The sequence below is a fragment of the Mycteria americana genome, unplaced genomic scaffold, assembly GCF_035582795.1.
Source record: "Mycteria americana isolate JAX WOST 10 ecotype Jacksonville Zoo and Gardens unplaced genomic scaffold, USCA_MyAme_1.0 Scaffold_44, whole genome shotgun sequence".
Lineage (NCBI taxonomy): Eukaryota > Metazoa > Chordata > Aves > Ciconiiformes > Ciconiidae > Mycteria > Mycteria americana.
In genome coordinates, this window is record NW_027445631.1 from 512894 (window position 1) to 522475 (window position 9582).

Sequence of the window (9582 nt, forward strand, 5' to 3'; positions counted from 1 at the left end):
AGTTCTCTGTTTTTCTAGCTGTGGAGACTGATGACTTCCCTAGGACACATAGGAAGAAGCATGTTACAGAACCAAGCAGACAACACGGTGCTTAATCCTTCATCTTTCTTGTATGTACATATGGCTCCTAAACAAGGGTGTTGTAAAAGGAAATGGTATGCTCAGCTGACTGAAACCAAAAATTCTTTTTTTTCTCTCTCACACTCCACTTCCTGAAAAACCTGGCTGGAAGAATAATCTGCATAGAGCACCTATGAAGTGAGGCACAACTTGAAAGCAGGATCTGAGAACAACCTACCATTCTTTTGTTGTAGTAGTCACTTTAGCATTAGTAGCAAGGCTTGTTGAAGCCTTAGGCCGCAAGCTGTGAACTTTCACCCAGATTCGCTGACCGTACACTGAACTTCTGCTTGGCTACATGAAGGAAGGCCCCTGAAACCGGTGCAAACCAGAAAGATAAGGAAGCTTCAACCTTCGCAGAAGTTACAACCTTAGAGATAAGAGAAGAATCGGCCTGCCTAGAGACAATGAAAGGGCCCAATGAAGAATGGGAAGACCCCAGACCCTGATGCTACTATTGGTCCGAACTGTCTCCTGAGGGGAGGGGAACTTAAATTGTAAGGGTATCATTGCCCAGGGATTCCTTTGTTGGGGGTCCCTCTTCGGAGGCACCCAGCTCGAGCTGTTTTCACCACTGTACCAATCAATAAATTCATCTGGTGTACATCGTATCAGAGACTCTGCTTTGGGAAACCTAGGGTCAAGCCAGAGGGGAGAGAAAGCGCCTGAGAGTGAGTGTGTGTGTGAGTTGAAAAGGGGCACCCGTCAGCTCAGTGGAGCTGCCTGCTGCGAAGGGACTCCGGTCCTAGCAGTTAAAGTCTCTGGTGGTGTGTGTGTGACTCCCTGAATGGTGTGTGAGTGCTCGGGCACCGGCTTCTCCTTTAACACTTTCATGTGATTAAGTTGGGGCCCTTCCATATTCAAGCACATCAGTGCATCTCATTTCAAACAGCTGCTGTCTTGCCAGCAAATAATTCCCCAACTATTTACATTCTCTTACATTAACATTATGGATACCTGTATTGGGTTTATGTGGCAAGGTTTTGGTAGTGGGGGGGGCTGCAGGGGTGGCTTCTGTGAGAAGAGATCAGGAGCTGCTCCCATGTCAGACAGAGCCAGTTCCAGCCAGCTCCACGATGGACCTGCCACTGGCCAAAGCTGAGCCAATCAGCAATGCTGATGGTGCCTCTGTGATAACGTATTTAAGAAAGGGTAAAAACAAAAACAAAAACAAAACACTGCACAGCAGCAGCTGGGAGAGCAACAACCCTGCAGACACCAAGGTCAGTGAAGAAGGAGGGGGAGAAGGTCCTCCAGGTGCCAGAGCAGAGATTCCCCTGCAGCTTGTGGTGAAGACCATGGTGAGGCAGGCTGTCCCCCTGCAGCCTATGGAGGAACACGGTGGAGCAGATATCCACCTGCAGCCTGTGGAGGACCCCATGCCAGAGCAGGTGGATGCGCCCTGAAGGAAGCTGTGACCCCGTGGAGAGCCCACACAGAAACAGGAGCAGGTTTTCTGGCAGGAACTGTGGCTCCTGGGGGACCCTTGCTGGAGCAATCTGTTCCTGATGGACTGTACCCCATGGAAAGGACCCATGCTGAGCAACAGTTCATGAAGGACTGCAGCCTATGGGAGAGACCCTACACTGGATGGGGTCTTATGGGTCCCTTCCAACTCGAGATATTCTATGGAGCAGGGGAACAGTGTTAGGAGGAAGAAGCAGCAGAGAAGAACTGTTATGAACTGACCGCAACCCCCATTCCCCATCCCCCCGTCTCTCTCATGGGGGGAAGGAAGTAGAAGAATTGGGAATGAAGTTGAGCCTGGGAAGAAGGGAGGGTGGGGGGCAAGGTGTTTTTAGTTTTGTTTTTATTTCTTGCTATCCTATTATTAATTGGCAATAAATTAAATTAATTTCCCCAAGTCAAGTCTGTTTTGCCTGTTATGGTAATTGCTGAGTGATCTCCCCATCCTTATCTTGACCCATGAGCTTCTCAATCTTATTTTCTCCCCATCTTGCTGAGGAGGGGGAATGAGAGAACAGCTTGGTGGGCATCTGGCAGACAACCAAGGTTAACCCACCACAATATTGTGCATTTTTTATGGTTTTTTGAGGATGTGAGAGTGGCTATTTATTTATTTTACCTCTAAATTAAACAAGCAGTGTTGCAAGATTTGCACCACCTAATGAATGTTTCATTAGGGGACACATTTAGGAAAAAAAAACCAAGTGGCTTGTTTGTTTTCTCTCTTTTGTCAGACAGTGCAATTTCAAATCGTGTGCTTATTTTCTTCATATGAGTACAGCTGGGGTGTTTTACATTGAAGTTTTCATGATTTGGGTTATTTTAATTCTTATCTGTGTCCTGAGTGATAAACAGTATTCCTTTCTGTCTTTCTCTATTCTAGGTATTAAAAAATGCTATCTACATAATGACTAGACATGACTAGTAATGACTTAACTTGTTTTAAAAGCTATTCAGTGCTGTTTACAAGATACACTTTCTCTGTATTGTGCTGCTAGTTCTCTCCATTTATATTCAAAATGAATGAGGATTGTGTATGTCAATGTTGTTCATTAGATTTTATTATTAATTAGCTTGTTTTGAAGAGCAACATAGCCACAGATCAAATACAAGTATGCAGGTAAATTTATTGTGATGTTGATGATCTGACTCAGAGTTCTTTTAATCTATGTTTGTAAATTACGCTTCATTAAAATTAAAAGCTGCTGATTAGTAAATCAACTGAACATTAAGATTGATTACAGAGTTTTGATACGTGCAGGGGTAATCCTCAGAGCTGATAACTATGTATAAAAGGAACTTAATGTGTAGTATTTGGAGTTTCAGTAATTTTTATTTATAGGAATTATTTTCATCAGTATTGCTGGTTTAAAGCTTAATTTCCACTTATTTGTACACCATAACAGTAGGAGAATAATCCATTAAAAATACAAAGTGCGTACTTTCAGTTGATTTTAGTATATGCTGAAGGCTGCATCTACAAAAGATTTTAAATGCCTAGTTAGTGTGTGAAGTTAAACACTTCAGAATTCAAATCCAGAACTGAGATTCACAGTATAGGCTTATCAGCTTAAACCCAGAGGTTCCTCTCTGATCTCTACCTCTCTCACTATTAATCCAGTAAAATCCCCCAAGGAATCTGTATTTTTGCTGCTGGGGAGAGAAAAAAACTTCGAAGTCATGAGGGTGGTGCCTGCAGATTAATAAATCAATCATTCATCTACCCAGTTTACCTGCAGGACATTTTTGGCAGGTATTCTAGCAGATTAGGCCTCAAGTCTGCCACAGATGATGGTAAGAATTATTTATAGTGCAGTAGTTTAAGTATTCTGCTGGGGCTTGGGAGAGGCAAGTTAAAATGCCTCCTCTGCCTGTGCAGAGATTTGCTCTTTCACATCTTGAGAGTGCCAGCGCCCTAAAAACTGGGAGGTATTCTCACATAAATGCCATTCTGCTTTGTTAGAAAGTGATAGCTTTATCCAAATAAGGTCTTAGGTGCCCTGAAAGAGGTTGGACTTTACCCTGTAGAGTTATTTCAGCTAAATTCAGTAAACTAAACACATATACCTTTTCTGTAGTTAATAAAGCACTACTTTAGGCTGGGATGAATTGTCTTCTGGAGGTACCTATTGATGTCCTCCACTAGAGAAGGAACCCAGACATCTAATTTTTACATAACTAAAGTCAGATGAAGTGAATCCAGGCCTGATGGCTAAATTTAAAATTCCAACCTAGGTTCTTCCTCAGGAACTACCCACATTTACTAGAGACAATTACTAGAGATTCAATTACTTTGCTTGCTGTTGTCACCACGTACCCAGCCTTTCGAATACCTTGTCGGACGAAGCTGCTTCCATCCGTGAACCAGGAGTCTTGTGCATCTTCCAGGGGTTCTTCTTTTAAATCTGGTCTGCTAGAACATACAGTCTCTATGGTTTCCAAACAGTCGTGTATCAATGATTCAGATGTCACCCCACTGAGGAAAGAAGCTGGGTTCGTAACATTAGTCACTTCAATATTAACATGGTCTGGTTCAACTAGAACAGCCTGGTATTGTAAAAATCGGGATGGAGAAAGCCAATGATTCCCTTTTTGTTCTAGTACGGCTGATACTGTGTGTGAAACCAGCACTGTGATTTTTTGGCCTAAGGTAAATTTCCGGGCCTCTTGGATATTTAGTACTACAGCCGCCACAGCTCGTAGGCACCCTGGCCACCCTTTGCTTACTTCGACAAGCTGCTTAAAAAAGTAGGCCACAGCTCTTTTGTAGAGTCCCAGTCGTTGAGCTAGGACTCCCAGAGCTATACCTTGTTTTTCATGGGAAAACAGCCAGAAGGGTTTAGTAACGTCAGGTAGGCCCAGGGCCGGGGCCTTCATCAGTTCCTTTTTAAGCATTTTGAACACATTTTGAGCTTCCCTGGACCGAATCAATTGAGTGGGATTGTTTTTCAAAAGTTCATACAAAGGTTTTACTATTATTCCATAATTGTAAATCCATAATCGACACCAACCTGCCATTCCCAAGAAGGTCCTGAGTTCCTTTACCGTTTGAGGGAGGGGGGTTCTGCAGATGGCTTCTTTTCGTTCCGTTCCTAATTCTCGTTGTCCTCCAGATAGCTCATATCCAAGGTAGGTTACTTGCTGTCGCACCATCTGAGCTTTCTGTTGAGAGACTCGATACCCATTCAGGCCCAAAAAGTTCAACAAATTAATAGTCCATTGAATACAATCAGACTTCGTTTCAGTTGCTATTAATAAGTCATCCACATACTGTAGAAGAGTTCTGTCTCTGGAGGGAGGATCCCATGTCTTAAGTTCTCGTGCTAATTGGTTCCCAAAGATGGTTGGACTGTTCTTAAAACCTTGGGGTAACACTGTCCAGGTAAGTTGGGTTTTCCTACCATTAGTAGGACTTTCCCATTCAAATGCAAACAGGTTTTGGCTCTCCTTGGCCAGAGGCAAGCAGAAGAATGCATCTTTAAGATCTAATACTGTAAACCATACTTGATTATTTCGTAATTTAGTAAGTAAAGTATAAAGATTGGCCACCACAGGGTATAAATCTTTAACAATCTTATTTATCCCTCTTAAATCTTGTACTACTCGGTAAGTTCCGTCTGGCTTTTTTACTGGTAATATGGGGGTGTTATATTCTGATTCACATTCCACTAACAGTCCATGCTGTAAAAAGTTATTAATTGGGCCTTCTATCCCTTTTCGATCTTCTAACTTCAAGGGATATTGTTTTTGTTGTACCAGGCTTATTCCTTCCTTGAGTTCTACTACTATAGGTATGGCATTCCTTGCTCTTCCCGGGGTTCCTGCAGACCATACTCCTGGGTATACCTGATTGATAATTTCTTCAATCTCGGTCATTGGTGCAGCAGACCTTTCAGGGTACATTAGGGCTAAGCTTAAAATTCCAATTAATTGGTCTTCCTTCACCTTTAATTCCATGGTCCCCTGTTTAAAGACTATTTCTGCTTCCAATTGTTCTAATAGGTCCCGGCCAGCAATGATTTGGGGGAATTTGGCAAGTATAAGAACTGATGTATCCCAGCCTGTTTTCCTAATTTAAAATTAACTAATTTAAAATTAATTAATTTAAAATTTTAAATTAACTAATTTAAAATTACTTAATTTAAAATTTAAAATGTCAAAGAACAGCAGGTAACAATTGAACAGCAAGTGACAATTACTACCATGATGGTGCACCAGCAGCAATATCGCACAAACTGAGACTCCCTGGCTCCCATCCATGAGCTGATTCATCAATTGGAGAGCCAAGGAGTGATCAGCAAGACTCGCTCACCCCTTAATAGTCCCATATGGCCAGTGCAAAAGTCTGACGGAGAGTGGAGGTTAACAATAGACTATCATGGTCTGAACTAAGTCACGTCAGCACTGAGTGCTGCTGTACCAGACATGTTAGAGCTCCAATATGAACTGGAGTCAAAGGCAGCCAAGTGGTATGCTACAATTGACATTGCCAATGCATTTTTCTCAATTCCTTTAGCAGAAGAGCTCAGGCCACAGTTTGCTTTCACGTGGTGGAGGGGTGTCCAATACACCTGGACTTGACTGCCCCGGTGTAGAAGCTCAGCCCTACCATTTGCCATGGGCTGATCCAGACTGCACTGGAACAGGGTGAAGCCCCTGAACATCTACAATACATTGACAACATTATCATGTGGGGCAACAAGGCAGAAGAAGTGTTTGAGAAGAGGAAAAGAATAATCCAGATTCTTCTGAAAGCTGGTTTCACCATAAAACAAAGCAAGGTCAAAGGACCTGCACAGGAGAGCCATATCTTGGAAATAAAATGGCAAGATGTATGTCGTCATGTCCCTATGGATGTGATCAACAAAATAACAGCCATGTCCCCACCAGCTAACAAAAAGGAAACATAAGCTTTCCTAGGTGTTGTGGGATTCTGGAGAATGCATGTTCCAGGTTATAGTCAGCTTGTGAGTCCTCTCTACGGAGTGACCTGAAAGAACTTTTTTGAGTGGGACCCTGAGCAGCAACAAGCCTTTTAACAGATCAAATAGGAGATAGTTTGTGCAGTAGCCCCTGGGCCAGTCCGGATAGGACCAGCTGTGCAAAATATGCTTGACACTGCAGCAGGGGAGCATAGCATCACCTGGAGCCTCTGGCAGAAAACACCAGGAAAAAACCCAAGGTCAACCTCTAGGGTTTTAGAGCCGGGGGTATTGAGGCTCAGAAGCCCACTACACCCCGACTTAAAAAGAGATCCTAGCAGCATATGAGGGGGTTCGAGCCGCTTCAGAAGTTGTTGGTACAGAAGCATATCTCCTCTTGGCACCGCAATTGCCTGTGCTACACTGGATGTTCAAAGGAAACAGCCCCTCTACACATCATGGAACCGTCTCTATGGGCTGGGGTGATGTGATGGGCTTGACTGGGGAACCCCAACCACCCAGGAATCCTGGAAGAGATCATGGAGTGGCCAGAAGGCAGAGATTTTGGAGCATTGCCTGAGGAGGTGGCTCGTGCCCAAGAGGCACCACCATATAATGAGTTATCAGAAGATGAAAGACATTATGCTCTGTTTACTAATGGATCCTCTAATGCTGTAGGAAACCACCAGAAGTGGAAAGCTGCTGTGTGGCATCCCACATGATAAGTTGCAGAAACTGTCGAAAGAGAAGGCAAGTTGAGTCAGTTTGCAGAAGTGAAAGCCATCCAGCTGGCCCTAGAGATTGCTGATCGAGAAAAGTGGCCAGTACTCTAGCTCTATACTGACTCCTGGATGGTGGCTAATGCCCTTTGGGGGTGGCTACAGCAGTGGAAGAAGACCAACTGGCAGTGCAGAGGTAAACCCATCTGAGCTGCTGCATTGTGGCAAGACATCGCTGCCCAGGTAGAAAACATGGCTCTAAAGGTACATCATGTAGAGGCTCACATGCCCAAGCACCACACTACAGAAGAACATCAAAACAACAAGCAGGTAGACCAGGCTGCCAGAAGTGAAGTGGCTCAGGTGGACCTGGACTGGGAATGTAAGAGTTAGTTCAGTGGGCCCATGAAACATCGGGAAATCTAGGGCGAGGTGGGCTCATGGTTGAGGGGTGGACGTGACCACTGATACCATCACGTAGGTCACCCATGAATGTGAAACATGTTCCTCAATCATGTGAGCCACACAAGTGTTCCTTAGAATAGAGGGCAGTGGCGGGGATATCAATATGGCAGATATACTATACTGGACCACTGCCATGAACCTGCCAAGCCAAGTGCTACATGCTTACCATAGTGGAAATGGGCATACTTACCATACTGGGCAGCTGGAAACATACCCTGTAAACCATGTCACCGCCCGGAACACCATCCTGAGTTTTGAAAGGTTAGTTCTTTGGTGACACAGTACCCCAGAAAGAATTGCATCAGACAATGGGTCTCATTTCTGAAATAACCTCATAGACTCCTGGGTCAAGAAATATGGCACTGATTGGGTGCATTACATTCCCTGTTACCTGTAAGCATCCATGTACTGGGTCTGTCTGGGACGGAGTTAATTATTTTCTTCATAGCATTCCATATGGTGCTATGTTTTGGATTTGTGACTAAAACAGTGTTGATGATAACACAGCAATGTTTTAGCTATTGCTGAACAGTGTTTGCACAGTGTCAAGGCCTTCTCTGTTTCTTGCTCTGAGGGGTGGGCAAGAAGTTGGGAGGGGACACAGCTGGGACAGCTGACCCAAACTGACCAAAGGGATATTCCATGCCATATGACATCTTGCTCAGCAATAAAACATGTGGGGAGTCTTTCCAAAGTAGCTGGGCATCAGTCTGCTGGTGGGAGGTGGTGAGGCCTTTGCATAATTTTTTTTTTTAATTAAACTGTCTTTATCTTGACCCACAAGTTTTTCTTGCTTTGCTTGCACGTGCATCTTTTGCTTTCTCTGTTAAACTGTCATTATCTCTATCCATGTGTCTTCTCGCCTTCTTTCTATTTTCTCCCTGTCTCACGGGAGAGGGGAGCGAGCAAAGTGTGTGGGTGTCTGGCTATTGGCTGGGTAAACCCACCACAATTTCCTACTGAATATCATTGTAGGTCCCTTCCAACTGAAATATTCTATTCTATTCTATTCTATTCTAAAGACTACAAAGCCCTGCTCTGGCTCTTAGTGATCTTATTTGCTTCAATTTATCTCACTTAGGGTTGAAAAGTCTACTGGACAGCAGCACAGCCCAAATATCTGCATGCTGTGCTTCATAGCACTGCAGTTCCTAAACAGTAGGTCCAGTATATGATTTAAGTGTTTTTTAAAAGCCAACTTGCCAATGAAATAATTGCAGATGCCTATAACATCTTCATTATAAATAGCTCAGTACCTAGGTTACACCTATATGTGAGAAAAATAATTTAATTTGTCCCCCCTTTTATAAGACTCCCACAGGCTTGATTCAGCAGCTGTTCTTTCCCAGAAGTACCACCCAGCTTTTTCATACCAGTCTTTTTGAGAGCACATGAGCTAGCTCAGTAGCAGCCAACCCTTCTGGTGGCTAGGGCAAGTTAAAAAAAAATGTAATGTACATTTATCAATTCTAAATCCTATATAAAGGCCCTAGATAATTAAACTGTGACTTGCACAAATCACGCTTGTGAGTCTTTGGAAGGCCACTATTTTGAAGGTGTGGTTTTTTTAGGTACTTATTAAAAAGTCACAACTCTTGCTTCATCTTACAAATTAGATTGCCTTTATGTACAGTAAAGGGATGAATAAATATTCTCAATGGGAAATCAGATGTAGATATGCCTCAGGTGAAAAATAATTTCAGGTACATCTACTTCTGTGGCAATCACATGCCCCCCCCCAACTATTTTAAGCTCCTCAATCAATACATATGAAATCCTTCAGTGACGACCCTCCATGTTTTGAATCTTTGAAAGCTTTCTACAAGTAGACGTGCATGTTCACTGACAAACAAGATAAGAGTTTCTTCTCTGTCAGCAGAGATTCACTT